At 39.4% G+C, this 20,000-nt stretch overlaps 1 long non-coding RNA gene across 1 annotated transcript in view; it reads right to left on the bottom strand.

The window, feature by feature from the left end:
- Nucleotides 1–20,000, bottom strand: part of LOC135109169 (uncharacterized) — a 159,210-nt gene that overhangs the window by 113,317 nt on the left and 25,893 nt on the right. The gene's annotated exons all lie outside the window — the stretch shown is intronic.

Here is a 20,000-nt window from a genome sequence, read left to right as displayed (position 1 = left end):
AGGGAGACAATAAAGACAGTAGGGAGGCAATAAAGACGATAAAGATACGATGAAAGATAAATGGATGAGAATCTTGAGAGAAAGAAAAGAAAAATAGAAAAATAACAATCCACATAATTCACGAGAACGGCAAAAGAAAAACAATGAAAAGAAAAGATGAGAGGAGGCAAAAAAAAAGATGATGATGATGTAAGATGTGAAAAACAGTAAATAAATAAATGAAATCATTACTGGATAAAAGAAAGAACGAAGAAAATACACAAGACCTCATTACTAAGAAGCTTCACTTAATTAGACGAAAAGAAAGGAGGGATTAAGGAAACATGAATATAAAAAGCAGCACACTAGAAGAAGATATAATTAAACCTACACAGAAAAAAAAAAAAAAGAGGAAAAATGAGTAAAAACATGAATGAATATCTAAAGAAAAATAAATGAACACGAAAAATAAGAAGAAAGAAATCTAGCCAAAGATCTGAAAATAAACTAAGAAGAAAAAAAGAAAATACCAGCAAAAAATATACAATAAATGAGGATACAGTAATACGTGAAGCAGAAAAATGCAACAGGATATTAAAACAAATAAACAAAATTTAAAAAAAAAGTAAGAAAACGTTACAAAATATCTAGAAATAAAGGAAGAAGACGAAAAGACAAGATACCAAAGAAAATTACACAAAAATGAGCGGATAAGTACCACAAGAAGCAAGTCTGGAATGCCAGCAGAGGAAGAAAAAGAAAAGAAAGAAACTAAAAGAAAGAAAAAACACAGAAGGGAAGAAAAACGAAGGAAACGAAGAGAAAAAAAAACATTTACAACATTATATAAAAAATGGAGAAGATAAATAACACATGAGGTAAGATTGGAATCCTAACAAAGGAAGAAAAAAAGAAAAAAAGACGAAAAGAAAAAAAGAAAATAGAAGCTAAAAGAGGAAGAAAAGGAGAAGAAAAATACTAGATTAATAAAAAAAAAAGAACAGATAAGTAACACGAGACGTAAGATTGGAATGCCAACAGAAAAAGGAAGCAAGGAAAAGAAATAAAAAAAAGAAGAGAAGGGAAAAAAACGAATGAAAACGAAGAAAAATACTACAATTAAAAAAAAAGAGCAGATAAGTAACACAAGAAGCAAGATTGGAATGCTAGCAGAGATTTAGGAAGAAATAAATGAAGGAAACTAAAAAAAAAAAAAAAAAGAAGACGGAGAAAAAAAAGAAGATAACAAATAGAAACGAAAAGGAAAAGTACTAGAAGAATAAAAATAAATAAATAAATAAAACAGATAAGTAACAGAAGACGCAAAATTCGAATACCAGCAGAGGAAGGAAACAAGGGTGAAAAAAAAGGCAAAGGGAAAAAAAGGAAGAAAACGGAAAGATAAAAAAAAACATTAAAATTAAGAAAAAAAAAATATCACATGACGTAAGATTGGAATGCCAGCAGACGAAGTGAAAAGAAAACGAAAGAAACCCAAAGAAAGGAACAAGAGGAAGAGAGAAGGTAAGTTTGTGTAGTCAGTCCGTCTTGGCAGCGACACGGGCCACCCTAATAACACGGAATGAGACACTAACGAACACGAAGAAGAAACACCTCATAAAGAAGTGCTGCGTCTTACCTCCACCACCCACCTGCTTCCTCAAGGCGCCCTGCTGCTGCCACTCCTCCTCCTCCTCCTCCTCCTCCTCCTCCTCCTCCTCGTATCCGTCCACCCTCTTTCTTATTGGCATGACATATTTCACCTTTTTGTTTCATATGCTTCATGCTACCTGTGATATTTTCCTTTTTTTTTCTTTTCTTTTTCTTTTTTTTTTTGTCTGGCTCTTTTTTCTTTTTTTTTTTGTCATGTGTTCGTGTTTGCTTTCATTTTTTTTTTCCTGTAACTGACAGTCTCATGTTGCTTCTATTCTGCTTCTCTTGGCATTTCTTTTACTACTACTACTACTACTACTACTACTACTACAGCTACTTACACTCCCCTCTCCTCCTCCTCATCAACATAACAGTAGTAGTAGTAGTAGTAGTAGTAGTAGTAGTAGTAGTAGTAGTAGTAGTAGTAGTAGTAGTAGTAGTCATAAGGTTCAAATTTCCCTCACCCTCTCTCATGAACATCGTCCTATATGCATACATGATATATCTAATTCCCACCATTCCACCTACGTATACTCATAAATGTCGACTCTCTCTCTCTCTCTCTCTCTCTCTCTCTCTCTCTCTCTCTCTCTCTCTCTCTCTCTCTCTCTCTCTCTCTCTCTCTCTCTCCCTTTCCTCAGTCTCTCCTCCCTTTCACTGCCTAACTTAATGTCCGTGATCTAGTTTATAATTCCTCCTCCTCCTCCTCTCTTCCTCTTCCTCCTCTTCGTCCCTTTAATAATTTTGTCTTCTATTCCTTTACATTTCTACCTTTTCCTTACCTTCCTTTCCCTCTTTTTTCTTTTATTTCTTCTTTCTCTTGCTTCTTCTCTTCTTTCTCCCTCCTACTTCTACTTCCTTTCCTTTGTACTACCTTTGCTTTACCTTCCTTTTCCTCTTCCTCTTCCTTTTCCTCCTCTAATAATTGTCCCTTCTCTTCTCCTCCGTTCATTTTCCTTTACTCTACATCTCCCCCTTCCTTCTCCTTTTCTCTCTTTCCTCTACTCCTCATTTATGTGTTCCTCCTTTCGTTTCTCATCTTCAATTACCATAATTTCTCTGTTCTCTTATTTCTTCTCGCCTCCCTTCAGTATATCAGTTTTTTTTTTCCTATTCCTTTCATTCCCTTCTCTTGATTCTCTCTCTACAATATTCTCAAACCCTCCTCTTTAATTTCTCTCTTCACACCTGTTTTATTTAACCTCCCTTCTCTTCCATTCGCTGACCTGCTGGATCTTAGCTCACGTGTTTGGTGGGAGAAGTAGCACTCTTTTAGTAACTCTAGACGGATATGTGTTATCTTCTTACGGCGACTTAACTTTGTACAATTTTTTCTTCTGTTCTACTCTGCCTCATTCTTCCTATTTCTTCCATTTATCCTAGTGTTGTCTTTCATTTTTTTCTTGTCTTCTTCCTTCTCCATCCCTCCTTCCTTCCCTTCCCTTCAACTCAGTGTGTGCAAAATTCTCTTTCATTCTAGCCTTTCTTAATCTCCCCATCTCTTCTATTCACCTCAGTACTCTCTCTTCCGTCTTTTCTTGTCTCCTTCCTTCTCCCTTCATCTCCTTCCCTCCCTCCCCCTTGACCAGAGCTGAAGGGAGACAGGAAATGAATGAGGAAGGTGTTAGGTTTGAACTGGAAAGGAAGAACAGAACAGTGCTGAGATAGATAGACGGAGGATGAAGGAAAATCGAATAAAGAAGAGTAAGAGAAGGGTAAGGGAAGGTGGGAGAGAAAGGGAAGACAGGAAATTAAGAAGATGAATATAGGGAAAATGGAAGAGTAAGAAGTAAAGTAAGTAAAGGGGAGATGGAAGGGAAATTAAAGAAAAGGAAGATTTAAGAGAGAGACGTAAAAGGAAGTGTAACAAAAGATGGGAGAAAAAGGGAAGACGGATGAGCAAGACGAATGAAGGGAAGATGCAAGAGAAATTAAAGAAAAGGAAGATGGAAGAGAGAGAGAGAGAGAGAGAGAGAGAGAGAGAGAGAGAGAGAGAGAGAGAGAGAGAGAGAGAGAGAGAGAGAGAGAGAGAGAGAGAGGTAAAGGAAGGAATAAGGTAAGATGGAAGAAAACGGGAAGATGGAAGAATAAGAAATAAAATGAATAAACGGAAGATTGAGGAGAGAGAGAGAGAGAGAGAGAGAGAGAGAGAGAGAGAGAGAGAGAGAGAGAGAGAGAGAGAGAGAGAGAGAGAGAGAGAGAGAGAGAGAGAGAGAGAGACATAAAAAGGAAAGATAAGAAAAACGCGGGAGAAAAGAAAAAATGGGAGAACAAAATTAATAAAGAGAAAACAAAGAAGACACACGAAAAAATTCAAATGCAGCTGAAGGCAAAACAGAAAGGGAGAGAGAGACGGATTGGAAAGACGCTTAGGTTGAGTTCCCAGTACGTAGGAAGAAGAGGAACAGCGCAGTACCAAGCGAGGGGGTGACAAGAATATGGGATGCAAGGGATGTTGAGAAAGGAGGGAGGAACATGAGGAAGGAAGGGTGAGGGTGAAGCTATGTTTAAATGAGGAAGGGAAGGCGAAGCAAGGGGAGGCGAGGAGACGTATCTACATAATGAAGATAGAAAGGAGCCAATTACTTTTCATTTTATGGTCTGTGTTTGATTACGTGATTAACTGATTGATGTTGGAGGCGTGTGGGTGGCAGACAATTAGACTGGAAAGTGTTGGGAATGGTCTTGTTTGTGATGGTTTAAAGTGTTATTGCATGATAAATATTTTTTGTCTATTACCTTGAGTTTCCAGTTGTTTGATAATAAAAATGAGCTAAAATGAACTTGTAAAAATATAAATGAAACTGAAAACTCTCTCTCTCTCTCTCTCTCTCTCTCTCTCTCTCTCTCTCTCTCTCTCTCTCTCTCTCTCTCTCTCTCTCTCTCTCTCTCTCTCTCTCTCCCAGTTAGATGAGAAAGTGTTGGAATTGGTAGTGTCTGTGATGTTTGAAATCTATCTCTAATACCTTCACTTTGAAGTTTTTTTTTTATTTATTTATTTGCTTGATAATAATAAATAGCTAAAATTAACTTGTAAAAACATAAATGAAATTGAAAACTCTCTCTCTCTCTCTCTCTCTCTCTCTCTCTCTCTCTCTCTCTCTCTCTCTCTCTCTCTCTCTCTCTCTCTCTCTCTCTCTCTTAATAATAGTACAACGCGCTACATTTCTCGAGACCTTTACGTTTGTGTCATGTTAGAAAATCCATCACAGTGAAATTTTCATTTGCCAACGAGGATTTCCTGTTAGATACAATGAATTTAAAGTCTTCAAACAGTTACTCATTTCTGTAGCTTTCACAGTTTAGAGCTCTTCATATTCCTAATATTAAAAAAATCTACGTTACCAAGTCAATATCTTCCTGTGACAATTATGTTTCTCTTAAAACGAACATGCTGTCTTTAAATATCAATCTTCGTCTGGTGGATTACATTTCCCTGAAGCTTTTAAGTATAGTATTTGTCATGTTTGCAACTGTCATCATGCTAAGGTTGTATTACATTCACTTCACTCATGATACTAGTTTTTATACAAGTCATTTCTTATAGCATCATGTTCCAAAGAGGATCAACCAAGCATGAAGAAAAGTGATCAGAGGAAATTGGTTCGCAAACACATTGATAGATAATTGGAGTGGCCTTAGTCATGTTGTTAGTACTAAAGAGAAGAAGGTTATATAATTGTATGGATGGGGACAGTAGGTGGATACATAGATACGTATGTTTTATAAAGGCACTACCACATGTACGCCTGCTGGCCTCTCGCAGCTTCCGTATGTTCTCATTCGACAATTTAATCGACGTACCTTCCTTTCCGTGGTGGCAGGACGCAGCAAGTCAATCGGTACAGAGTGACACACGCTGTCTTTGTTGTATTGCTTGCAGGTGTTTCTAATTAATTAATGCCATCCACCTTTATAAGTGTGATGTTGAAAAACAGAACTTTTCTCTTAATTTACAAGTAACATTACACATCAAGATCCTCATCAGATACATTAGACAGCCTGATTACACAATATATCTACCCGAGTACAGTGTCTGAGTACACCTGATATTTTTTTCGTTAGATGCAGCACAGACAGTGGTGTGAACAATTATAAATCAAATACTGAAACACGCTACGTTTATGTCGGGGGATTAAGATCGCTATTGATAACACGGCATCTGTAGCCAATAGAAACGCCTGAATACAAGCTTCCCTCATGCCGAGTCGCCTCCACGAGCCATCAGCTGCCTGGCGGTCAGACCCTATACTGCAGGGGAGGCCAAAACGACGATCGAGGCCGACTGCTCGATCGCAAACCAATTTCTAGTAAACCTCCACGTTAGTCCACCTTCATTGTGTGGTGCGCCGTGCCTTACACCCCCTGGACCGCTGCCAAGTGACCACACACACACACACACACACAGAGAGGCAGCAACTCACGCTGAATTGCACACACATGCCACGCCATGAACTAATTTACAGTTAACTATATTCTGTAAAAAGTAAGGACGTATTAGCGAGGGTTGCAGCGTGTGAGTGAAGAGGTCCCTAGACACTGCATGGAGACAGGGTACAAGAGAGAGAGAGAGAGAGAGAGAGAGAGAGAGAGAGAGAGAGAGAGAGAGAGAGAGAGAGAGAGAGAGAGAGAGAGAGAGAGAGAGAGAGAGAGAGAGAGAGAGAGAGAGAGAGAGAGATTGAATTACAGTGGTTTGGCTGGGCTGCCCTACTCTGAGTCTCTGGCTTCGACAGTAACTTTAATTTCGCTCTAACACCTCATTACTACTACTACTACTACTACTACTCTTACTCCTACTCCTACTCCTCCTCCTCCTCCTACTACTACTACTACTACCACCACCTCTGGGAACACCTCATGTACAAACTTTATCAATGCAAACTTTTTTCTCAAGGATTAAACTGAAAATAAAGGAAAAAATAAGAAAGTATATTGAAAACTAGAGTGGTCTTACTTATTTTCACTCGATCGATGTCACTGACCGCCTTCCCAGCTCAGAGGGGGGAACACTAAGGCATAAGACATCAAGCGTCGTATGTGACACGTGTTGAAACCTCAGCCGGTACAAGACATTGAGCCGCGAGTAGCGCTCCGAGTACAGTGAATGCTGGGAGTAGATCGAGCAAGCACCACCATCCATGTAAACAGAGAAGCTACAACTGCGTGTCGGAGATGAGTGTGGGTCACCATCGTGTACAGAATCTCGTGTCACTTGTATTTTCAAACTTTTCGTCGTCTTATTTTGACTTTACACAGACTTTATTTGAGGTTGGTTAGGTGTGTTAATTGGTTCCGTGATGCTAGTGATAGTTTATAAGTATTAAGTATCATCGAGGAGAAAACCACCTTTCAGAACCTTGTTATTCATCTTTGTGGTCTTTCAAAATAGCTTAAATGAAATCCCGAAACATTTAAGAACACGACAGGGGAGCTGCAACTACGTGCCTGAGGTGTGAGTGTGTTAACAGCGCGTACACAGTGTTGTGTCACGTATTTTCAAACTTTTCGTCGTCGTATCTCGACTTTACACCTTGATAACCTGACTAATTATCTTTATCGTCTTTAGAAATATCATAAATGAAAACACGAAAGAATTAAGAACTCGAGCTAAGGTAATATTTGTGTCTTGAAATATCAGCTCTTTGGAATATAGTAAAAAAAAAGTGTCACTTGTAATTTCAAAACCTTTCACCGTCATATTCACACAGGCTTTAGTTAATTTTTTTTTTTTTTTTCAAGTGCTTCCATGATCCCAGTGATAGTTAAGCAAGGAATGTGTATCAAGGAGAAAGAACCTGACTAATCACCTTTGTGGTCTTTTGAATGAAAACCCGAAACAAACGTTTAAGAACAAGAGGTAATGCAGTGAGTCTTGAAATACCAGCTCTTGGGAAAACTGTCAGAAGAAAACAAGAAACAGCGGCATCCAAAACAGCACCAGGTTCTCAAAGGTCCCTCGCCTGCGTCTCCGTCTCCATGTTCCCGTTAGTAAAACAAGAGCCTTCGCCTGTAGCCGCTCCAGACATGACTCGAAGGTCGACACCACAGACCTCGCACAAAGCACTAAAGAATTCGTATGATATTGTTTCTGTCTTCCAGAAATTGTGCACTTGTCTTACGATGTCAAGTTTCATGCCATAATTCAGAAAGTAGCGTTCCCAAACAAGATCTGCAGCTATTCGCATCAACCAACATAGGTGTAGCTGATTTTCCTCAACAAAACCACTTCCAAGCAGAATCTAATGCCCGCCCAGCCTTATCTTATCAACACCTTTCTCTGTTTCGCCATTCTCGTAACAATCCTGGCAGCAGAGTTCAAATCACAATGCTTTCACTGTTTACCTCAAGAGGGACAATGTTGCCGGCCACAAGTTAGCCACTACTCCTAATTACACAGCAATACATGTTTTTTTTTTCATAGGTAAAAGAGACTAAGACCTATAAAAGCTTAAAAAATAGATCCGCTTACATAATCCCCACTACTGATAAAAAAAAATACTGTTCTCTCTAAACGGTGCATGATATCTTTAGAAGTTTCTTAAGATGGTGTAAAGTAAGAAAACCACCAGTGTTCCGATACAACCATATATCTCACCAAAAATTCTTAATCCTACATTCAAATCACAAATCCCAAATCTGCCCATGTATTCCCTAGACCTCCAGAGTCCACTCCATTTTCTCATCACACATCCACGCGCCCCACGAAAGTCCGCCACTCCGCTACGACTTAAAAAAAAACAGTGTCTTATTTTCGACACAGATGACCATGCTAATTATTGTAGATAGGAAAGAATATGCAAATACACGAAAAAGCGCTGCTGCTGCTCAACAAATATAGCAATCTGAAGTCTGCAAACAATACCGATTTATTTTTTTCCCTCGCAATTATAAGAGAAGGGATGCGGAGTTGTCAACGAATAAACGGAGGGAAAAATTATTGACACTGGCGCGTGTGCATCAAAATAAGAACAGTGAAAGGTACAAAAAAAGGTAGGAGCAATAATGTGTTTTCCTTCGAATATTACTGAGTTGGTCATATTTCTCTTCCAGTCCCCGGTGCATAAAGAATGATGCCCACACGACGTAAAGGCTGGAAAAATGAGGTTGTTATGCGTTAATGAGACACATTCCCTTTGGTCAGACGTCATCACGGCCGACCAGCTTAACATGGAAAATATCAAGCAAGAATTTTCACTCGAGTCACTTCCAGCTAAAGTAAGACAGGCGGAAAATTCTCGGATATCAAAAATAAAAATGAAAAAAAAAACGGTAAATATTACACAGAACACTCTCTTTCTGGAACTATTGCAGTATTTTGTCTTCTCTGAGCGCCAGCAATCCTCCGCTAGGGGAAAAAATCGTGAAACATTAGTATATAAATAAATAAAAACACACCACTTAGCGCATTTAACCAGACCACCCTCCGAAATTTCTCTTCCTCCACACACACGGCAAGTCAAGATACTTCTGAGGTTACGGGAAAATATTAACTGTTATTTCATCCCCGACGGAAAAACACACACCAAAGGAGGCTGGTTGAAAAATGTGGATTGGGCAACTGGAAAGCAAAAAAGGGGAGGAAGGGACATGGGGAGGATGAAAGGGAGATGGAAAGGGGTAAGGGAGCAGAGAGGGAAGGTGGGAAGAGGAAAGCGAGCAGAGAGGGGAAAGCAGGAAGGTGGAATTATAGATACTGCTTTTAAGACTTCACGGAAGGTCAAATTTAGAATGTCACAATGTTTTTTTTTTTCATTCTTTCCTTGAGTTTAACTACTAATAGCATTTATAATTCTACTCAAGTCAAGCCAGGCAAATTTACTCAACGAAAAATAAACTACTACTACTACTACTACTACTAAAATAACTTTACTGTAAATACTCGATCACCTCCCAAGCTGTGACTGTTGTTTCAGAATTACAGTAAACATCTGAACAAGACCACTTCAACAGATGAGCAGTCGAAGGGTTTACTCCGTCATTGCTGGATAATTTCTCCCAAAATCACGTAGTAGAACTCTTTCCACATTCATGGCTGTATATTCTCCTTAGTAAATCATTCTTTAAGATGCAAACTAGAGTTAATGTCATCTTTCTTTTTCTCTGTGTATCCATACGAATAATACTTCAAACAGATCAAAATGACGAATATAACAGTGAAAGGGTCACATAAACTTTGTCCTTTCGTAAATTCTCCGTATGATGATTTTCACTTTTCTTTTTTTTTTTCCTTTTTTTTTTTTAAGTATTTTTTCCTATGTGACTCGTGTGTTATGATGTTTCAAGAGTAAGCTCCGCCCAACATCCTGCAGCAAATGTGAGTGGCTAATTATCATCTCCAGTGTCATTTTGTTAAAGCTGGAGTCTCAACACCACACATACACACATACACACACACGCTGAAGGCAAATTTTGAAATATATTATCGTTAATGTTATGATAATTAGTAATATGATTATTAGTTGTAATGGTGAAGGTAGTAGTAGTAGTAGTAGTAGTAGTAGTAGTAGTAGTAGTAGTAGTAGTAGTAGTAGTAGTAGTAGTAGTAGTAGTAGTAGTAGTAGTAGTAATACTGGAATCATAAGTATGGTTTTTACTATTTTTAGAGTAATTATTATTATTATTATTATTATTATTATTATTATTATTATTATTATTACTATTATTATTATTTCTATTATTATCATTATTATCATTATCATTATCATTATTCTTACCATTACTATTACAATTATAATCATTTACCATCACTACACCACCTATTTCTTTGACTACCACCACCACCATCACCACCACCACCACTATCACCACCACCACAACCACCACCACCACCACAACCACTACCACCACAACCACCACCACCATCACCAATGCTCTCAGTGCAGCTTAGTCTTGCCATTCCTAAAGGAGAATAAAAAGCAGAGAGCACGGCGCCACCTGCCACCCTCCCTCGGACAACAAAATAATAACTGTGTTCATTCCGTTCCATTATGAATCCAAACAATTTCTTTCTCTGTCTCCATCTCATTCATGACGGAGATGAAAGTTAATGAGGCAGTATCCTCTCTCTCTCTCTCTCTCTCTCTCTCTCTCTCTCTCTCTCTCTCTCTCTCTCTCTCTCTCTCTCTCTCTCTCATCACATTCATATATACTAAGCTGTCCTCGTTAAAGTTAAAAATGCACTACATGAAGTGATGCGTTTCCAGTCACCAGAAAAGTAAAAATAACAAAGAAGAATGTGTAAAGCGGAAGCAGGAGGACTAGGAAGTAACACAACAAAAAAAAAAAAAAAGAAACAGGAATGGAAGAACAAGACCAAGAAAAAAACAAGAAGAATAAAAAGAACATGAACAAAACAGCACCACCACCACCACCAACAACAACAACAACAACAAGTCAAAAAAGCAACCTAAAGAAGATGAAGCCGACCATCCAAAAACAACGTCCCAGAACACCATCACTTTCCTTCAATCAATTCAATTCCAATACGCCAAAACAAAACTTAACATTCTACACCTATACATACATTCAAGAGAGAGAAAGAGATACACCAGCTGCCATATAATAAGCCGCATTAAATCACCACACCTGCGGGAATGGGTACGTCACTCAATGTCAACACGTGGAAAGCCGTTTATGTCAGATTAGGAGAATAATTCAGCGTGACACCCAACGGAACATGACTGGTCAGGGAGAGGCGGGAGGTACAGGAGTGACCACAGTGCTATTCAATGTTGCCCTGATTTTTTTGGTAGGTGGGCAAATGAAGGTGCCTTGCCAGAGAGAGAGAGAGAGAGAGAGAGAGAGAGAGAGAGAGAGAGAGAGAGAGAGAGAGAGAGAGAGAGAGAGAGAGAGAGAGAACATTTACTTTTCCTCAACCCTCATGATTTTGAATCCAGCCTAACTTAACCCAACCCAACTTAATCAAATCCAACCAAACCATACCAAACTCAACCTAACCCAACCTAACTTAACCTAACCTAACACAACCTAACCCAACCCAATCTAACATGACACAACCAAACGAAAATGCAACCCAAGCTAACCCAACTTAACCAAAACCAACCAAACCTAACATAACCAAACCCAACTTAACTTTAACACACCCAACGTAACCAAACCTAACGTAACCTAGCACCAAGCCAAGCCAACCCAACTTAACCAAACATAATTCAACTTCACTCAACCTAACCAAAGCAACAAAAGCCAACGTAACTTCACCCCAACCCCACCAAACTAAGCTAACGTAACCTAAGCCCAGCCAAAGCCCTGAGCCTTCCTCCGATCGAGCTTTCAGCAGACTTGGCATGAGCACAGCGGCAAAACAGCGTATGGAGGATGAAACTCGTCATCAGGACAAAGTTTAGTTCCCCAGAGTATTGTAGAAAATTTCATCAGGGAGCAGCGCGCGTTCTCGAAACCAATATCTGTGCTAGTGATTCTTCATTTTTCAACGTAGAATTTTAATAAAAGTTTTTTTTTTCCTTTTTTTCTGTTCATGTGGCTTTTGTTGCTATTTTTGCTTCCGTTTTCGTTGTTTTCGTTGTTGTTGTTGTTGATGGTGATGATGGTGGAGGTGGTGATATTGGTAGTGTTGTTGATGTGGGAGTCGTGGTGGTTGTGGTGGTGGTGATGGTGGTGGTTACACTTTATCCCAAGCCACACCAGATTTAATTTTCTTAAATACCAGAATCACTCTGATCTAATGTAACACCAAAAGGAAAGTGTGTGTGTGTGTGTGTGTGTGTGTGTGTGTGTGTGTGTGTGTGTGTGTGTGTGTGTGTGTGTGTGTGTGTGTGTGTGTGTGTGTGTGTGTGTGTGTGTGTGTGTGTGTGTGTCGTGTCGTGTCGTGTCGTGTCGTGTTGGGATATGTAATAGAGGTGCATGTTTTCACGTGTCGTGGGATTGCTGTAAACACTTTTTTTCCCTCATTTTCACCAGGGAAACCAAGCTCAAAAAATCAACAAAAAAAAAGCCAATTCACAAAGGCGTTCCATAAAAATACAAGAGCCAGGAAGAATGACCAGTTAAATTTGTAAGGTGTCTCGATATTTCTCTTCTGAAACACCTTGAGTCGTGGAAGGGAGGAAAAAGAAAGAGAAATGTTCTTTTAGTGTTAGCTTGATCGGTTTGTTTGCTAGTATGTCTCTCTCTCTCTCTCTCTCTCTCTCTCTCTCTCTCTCTCTCTCTCTCTCTCTCTCTCTCTCTCTCTCTCTCTCTCTCTCTCTCTCTCTCTGTGTGTGTGTGTGTGTGTTTCCATCTATAGCGTAAGCCTACTAGCACCAAACCTCACAGAACACTGAACACAGAAAAGCACAGAACACAGAAAAGACCACATCCACAGACCAGAGAGAGGTAAGACTCCACCAGATAAATGCTACTCTTCCGGAAATTCTTAATGAGACAGGATAGCTCACTTCTCTCCCAGAATGTCAGAAACACACCTCACCTATATTAGCCTCTGTTTCGGAAATCTTCATTGTCATCATTTTATGTAACAGGGACGCTCGCTAAAGGCAACAAAACTGGTGAGAAAAAAAGGGGGGGGGTTCACTGAAGACCTTAAAGACAACAGTTTAAAATTCCAAATTACGTTGGAAGAAGATAGGGAAAAGTGGCAAATTAGCGGGGTTTTTTTCCCTCATTTTTGTGTACTTGTCCAGCTTCCCTCCCATATTAAACATATCAAAATGGAAAAAAAGTTATTTATAGTCCATTTTTTTCTTTAGTAACCATTACAGCAAAATTCTGAAATCATGCTACGAAGTCAGAAAACAAACAATGAATTATTACAACCACAATCTATTTTCCTTCCGTCATGTGCTTCACTGCGGCAAAGAAGTAGAACAAGGTTAACACAAACATACGTCTCTTTTCACCCTGTATTTCTTTCCACCCTTTCCCCGTGAAAAACACCGCCTATTTTTTTCCACCCTGAAGGTTATTCGCGTACGTTGTGTGGATGCTACTTTCCCTCGTGGCTGGAATAAATCAGTGCTGAAACCAGAGGAACGCAGGCAGCAAAAAAAGGATTCGCCACAGCGTCTCTCGTCTAGAAAAGTCGATATCATGTTTTGTTACCAGAAATAGACAGAAAACTAAATAAACCTGTATCAAGAGAAAATAAAGGGGATGCTACAATATTGAAACATTTGAATCACATTGTACTTCCTGCCACACTGCACGGCTTCACTGCTGTTGTCCCCTAGTGGCATACCAACCTAGCATTCAAAGACAAAACTCTTAGGGTTAGTAATCAGGAATAGATAAAATGTAACGGGTGCAAGCTTAATAAAGTCGAATTCAAAATGCAAATCCGAAGAAATATGCTCTTGAATTAAGTGGAAAGTAATAAGAATAGGGTACTTAAAGAAAAGTTAATAAGGAGTTTTCAGAGATTAGATATAATGAGAGATAATTAGAGATTTCAGGCGGATACAGACATATGTTTAATACAAGGACTGACATACGTAGTCCTACAGGTTCCCAGCAGCTTCCCTTATTTCCTCACATTATCAATATTCAAAGCTGGAGTGGGAGATAAGCCTTTTCCCAGAATGACCGTGTACTCTGTATAAAAAAAAAAAAAAACGCCGGAAAAACAACGATTAGATTTATCCCTGTACTTCCAGAGAGCATTCTTAAATTAACACTCGCAATAACAGCAACAGTAAGCTGCTGTCTGGGATGAAATACTAGGGAGTCTGGTTTCCAGCACAAAGGACCTAATATACAGGAGTGAGGCTTTGTATTACCAAACAGCAGAAGGCCCTTCCCACGCGTACTTAATGTTGACAAAGAAGCAACAGTGTGTGGGAAGGAAAGGATTAGTGTGTGTGTGTGTGTGTGTGTGTGTGTGTGTGTGTGTGTGTGTGTGTGTGTGTGTGTGTGTGTGTGTGTGTGTGTGTGTGTGTGTGTGTGTGTGTGTGTGTGTGTGTGTGTGTGTGTGTGTGTGTGTGTGTGTGTGTGTGTGTGTGTGTGTGTGTGTGTGTGTGTGTGTGTGTGTGTGTATAAATAGTGGGATATTCTCGTGTGATGCTGTATCTGTACCTAAATTTACTCGGTCTTTCCTTCAGCTGGCGTGTGTGTGTGTGTGTGTGTGTGTGTGTGTGTGTGTGTGTGTGTGTGTGTGTGTGTGTGTGTGTGTTATATAAGTGGGAATCTGGTCAAGAGCAACAAAACATGGCAAAAAAGAAGATCCTACTGAAGATGCCAGTCCCAACAGAGAGAGTTGCCCAAAAAGAACACAAAGAATTACGAGAAGTGTCTTAAATCCTCCCTCGTGAAAGAGTTAAGTCACGGGCAGTAAGAAAAACAGAATCAGGGAGAGTTCCAGTGTGTGTGTGTGTGTGTGTGTGTGTGTGTGTGTGTGTGTGTGTGTGTGTGTGTGTGTGTGTGTGTGTGTGTGTGTGTGTGTGTGTGTGTGTGTGTGTGTGTGTGTGTGTGTCCTACAACTCCGCTGACAATATACCACTGCCTGTCCACGATAACAGGATTGTAAACTTACTTTTTTAGTCACGACAAAACAAATCTTCTTACGAGGGGAGAATAACAGAGAGTGCAGCTGGTGAGAGAAAATAACATCTTGACAAATTAATGAGCTACAATGACACTAACAGGATACGCATACGTAATCGCAGAGCCACAATGAAGATAAATAAGTAAATAAATAAATACTCAGATGGGTAAAAAAAAAAAAAAGAGGAACAAGAAAAGAGAGAAATTATGTTGACAAGTGAAAAAAAGTTAAAATGACATTGATAGGAAATATAAACTTAATCACAGAGCTTACGTGAAGATGACTTAGTAGAGAAAAGAACACTCAGATAGACAAGAACGAAAAAAAATAAATAGATACACGAGAAAATTAGACAAAATGAAAATAAAACCGGAAATCTAACCTTTGCCATAAGTCGACTTTAAAGAGGATGTCATTTATTTTTTTATCCTGCCATTTTATACCTGTCGGAAAAAATAAAAATAAAAACGGATGCGTCCAAGTACTGAGCTCTTTCTTTTTTCTTCTTTTTTTTCTTTTTAATCCAAGGGCCGTTTTTTTGTTTTGTTCGTCCAGGTTTATGAAGTCTATAAAATAAAGCAAATGTTTTCATACGACTCTCAACGAAGTGTTCCCGTTTGAAATGTTACACTGCAATGGTGTGTGTGTGTGTGTGTGTGTGTGTGTGTGTGTGTGTGTGTGTGTGTGTGTGTGTGTGTGTGTGTGTGTGTGTGTGTGTGTGTGTGTGTGTGTGTGTGTGTGTGTGTGTGTGTGTGTGTGTGTGTGTGTGTGTGTGTGTGTGTGTGTGTGTGTGTATTGTTTTGGTTTTTCAATGTAATTTACACCTGTACACTTGAGAAGAACAGATATATATATTTTCTCTCTCTCTCTCTCTCTCTCTCTCTCTCTCTCTCTCTCTCTCTCTCTCTCTCTCTCTCTCTCTCTCTCTCTCTCTCTCTCATAGTCTCTATTAAGTATTCTTTGTGTTGCCTTGCCTGTAATTCCGACCTGCTGATATTGATATTATGGCAAACTATATTATCATTTTTATAACCAACAAGAGTAGTAGTAGTAGTAGTAGTAGTAGTAGTAGTAGTAGTAGTAGTAGTAGTAGTAGTAGTAGTAGTAGAGCAATAAAGAAGTTGGTATGAGATGTAAAGGAGCACCTGTATCCTTCCTATGAAGAAAACAAATAAACTAAAGAGAAAAGACATACATTCTCTTCATAAGCAACACTTCAGCATGCCACTCCCTTCATTTAGCGGCACGTCTGACTGTCTCCTTCACTAAAAATACAAAATTAAGGCGAAAAACATTACAAAGCACTCCACGAGACGCTTCATCATACACAGCGAACAAAATTGAAACAGCAACTATTTAACGCCCAACAAAAAATATATATATTTACGATTAATTCAGCTTACTATAAATTCCACAGGTAGAAACATTTAATAGGCTTCATGAAACGAATATATATAAAAAATGGGAAAAAATGGATGTATATACAAAGGAATACATGGGGAATACAAGGAATATGAACTCGTGCAGGTGAATACATCTGAGCGAGAAATAAATGTACGTGCGTTTGTCATGTCTGGGAAATACGAGTACGAGATGCATTCGTCACTTTGGCTGTTAATCCTTTACTTTTCCCTCTATAATCCATTAACTGTGCAATGATCTCTCTCTCTCTCTCTCTCTCTCTCTCTCTCTCTCTCTCTCTCTCTCTCTCTCTCTCTCTCTCTCTCTCTCTCTCTCTCTCTCTCTCTCTCTCTCTCTCTCTCTCTCTCTCTCTCATATTCGTTCCCTCATTCCCAATATTTACTCATTTTCCCCCCGGATATCGTGATTATTTCTTTCTTTTATTCTCTCAATTATTTCTTTCCTACTCTTTCTCTTCCTTCCTCATTTATTCCTCGCTTTCCTTTGTTTAATTTCGACAACCAATTCTTACATTTCGTCTATCATTAATTAGTGTTTCCGTTTCAATTACCTCTCTGCAATCTTTCATTCTCTCTCTCTCTCTCTCTCTCTCTCTCTCTCTCTCTCTCTCTCTCTCTCTCTCTCTCTCTCTCTCTCTCTCTCTCTCTCTCTCTCTCTCTCTCTCTCTCTCTCTCTCTGTGTGTGTGTGTGTGTGTGTGTGTGTGTCTAAGTGCTCCTCTGGGATCTCTCAATCACACTTTACAGAACCCAGGCCGATCCCACACCTTTCAATTCCTCCCTCTCCCCTTTCCCTTTTCTCTTCCTCCTCTTCCGCCTTCGTTTCTTTCCTCTTTCTCCTCTCACCCAACTTCTCCTTCCCTTCTCCCCTTGTCGGCTTCCCTTTCCGTCCTCTTCCCTGTCCTTGCCCTTCTATTTCTCCTGCTCTTCACTTTTCATCTTCCTCCTCTTCTCTTTTCTGGTTTTCTTCCTTAACTAAACATAAGAATAAATAAATAAATGAATAAATGACTAATGTGATATAAAGAAAAATTGTCACCCACACTTAATGAATTCACATATTTGGAATATCCTCAGTAATTGACTTTGTGGGTGAAAGATTGAGCCGGTCTTTTTTGCCTCCTTTTAAAAGTACCTCGATCTCCTTCTCTGATGCGTAAAATAGAGAGAGAGACAGAGAAAGAAAGAAAGAAAGAAAGGAGAACCGCTAAAGAAATAAGTGAATAGTTGAGTAAGTAAATAAGAAACAAAGAAACACGGAAAGGAAAAAAAGAATGAAAGACGAACAAATAAACAAAAAAGAAAAAAGAAAAAAATATATATATATACGTACACTCACATACATACACAAACATCCACACAGACCAACATACAGATAGAACAAGATGATCAGAGTACCAAAATACAGCAAAACACACATGAGAATTCGAGCCCAGCATCACCAGGGCGCGACAGACAGGGAGTCACAGAAGCCCCTAGGAGAGGATCAGCAGCTGGAAACAAGGCGAAACGTAAAAATAGCTTATGATAATTGATGGTGGCACCTCCGATGGGATTCTCTCTCTCTCTCTCTCTCTCTCTCTCTCTCTCTCTCTCTCTCTCTCTCTCTCTCTCTCTCTCTCTCTCTCTCTGGAAAGTAAGAGAGAGAGAGAGAGAGAGAGAGAGAGAGAGAGAGAGAGAGAGAGAGAGAGAGAGAGAGAGAGAGAGAGAGAGAGAGAGAGAGAGAGAGAGAGAGAGAGAGAGAGAGAGAGAGAGAGAGAGAGAGAGAGACCCGATCAAGATGGAGTAACAATTTATCAACTTAGATGACGGTTCTGAATTACATGAGCTCATCTTCCAGACACCCCAGGGGCACGATAGGAAATTCCAGCCACAATAATGATATAATACCTATTGGGGCGGCACCTCGGGGGCGTCTGGGCGGAGGACGCTAAACACAACACCGACAAGATCTAAAAACAATGAGTTACCTTCACCTATGTTGTTTTGATGTGAAGGTTACTAAGGGATGCTAAAGGTTCATTGATATTTGATGTATTGTTCCTAGTGCAGCGAAGTGTAGTGTAGTGTTTTTCGTGCAGGTTAGGTAACACAGAGGCATGAAAATTTTGTGTGAGTTTATAAAATGCTGTGTGTTCTGTTTGAAATCTATTCATTCTAGTGTGTATGTCTACCTGTCTGTTCCTTCTTACCTGTGATCACTCCTTTGAGACAAAGTAAATAAATAAACATAACAAATTAATACATAAAAAAAGTCTGATTTTATATAAATAGAAGATCCGAGGTTTGATACTCCTCATACAGCAAACGCAACAGTAACACTGCCATTACTTTCACTACAGACTGCCAACTTTCCCAAAATGTACACTTTGACTAACCAAAAGTCAATAACATTTCACTATTCAAGCTTTGTTTTTGTTTTTTTTTTATCAGAACATATAAATCTCTCGTAACCAACATTTTCCAAAACGTAGATTTTCAATAAGCAACAATCAATAGCATTTCAGGATAATTCTAAGCTTTTCTTCTTCAAAATATATATCTCCATCCGGGGAACTTTTCTAAGACACGTTTTGACTAAGCAAGAATCAATAACATTTCACGATTGTAAGATTAAAACATAAAATTAGTATATGCATGAGAATGTATAAATCCCCGGCAGGACAAAGATCTCCCAGTGGCTACGGGGTTAAGCCATATACTCTCAGGTCGCCACGCAGGCTTAAGGTGTCTTGGCGGAGTTACCTGCAGGCTTCCCAGAGGAGGTACTGGATTACAAACTCATAACTCTCAGACTCGCCTACCGTACCCACTCCCCATTGTGTGAACACGGACTACACACTGCAAAAGAGACAAACGGTACCCAGGATCCCTCGAGTGTGAGTCCGGCGTGTCTGACATTAAACCATCGAGGTAGCAAACTTATCTTTTATCGACCATAACTCAAAACTCCTGAACTTCTCTTTAAAAAAAAACTAGCTGTTGTCTGAATTATAGGCTCGCACGTTTTGCTATACTGTACATCATAAGGTATGCAAATTGTGCCTAAACTTTCACACGTAAAAAAAAGAAATAAATAAAATATCAAGGAGGAATAATCTTTTAATCTCCAGTCACCAAGTAAATACGACAGACTGCCTGGGGACGCTGCTGTGTAGGTGTACGTGATGACATTTTCTCCTGATAAATCTATAAGTCCTGATTCTCCCTCACGCAGAAAGTGAAATGTTTAGTCCAGCCAGGCGATCCTCCCTTGAAATATATCACCCCGCGCAGAGCAACTTGGTGTTTTCTGTTGAGTAATGGAGGGTGAACGGAATACGGCCAAAACAAAATCAATGATGACTGTGCCCCTTTCACTGGTAAAATATGGAAATGTGTAACGCTCTCTCTCTCTCTCTCTCTCTCTCTCTCTCTCTCTCTCTCTCTCTCT

This window comes from Scylla paramamosain, chromosome 18 (assembly GCF_035594125.1).
Source record: "Scylla paramamosain isolate STU-SP2022 chromosome 18, ASM3559412v1, whole genome shotgun sequence".
In the NCBI taxonomy this organism is placed as follows: domain Eukaryota; kingdom Metazoa; phylum Arthropoda; class Malacostraca; order Decapoda; family Portunidae; genus Scylla; species Scylla paramamosain.
Note: the sequence above shows the minus strand (reverse complement) of the source record. Positions and strands in the feature narration are given on the sequence as shown.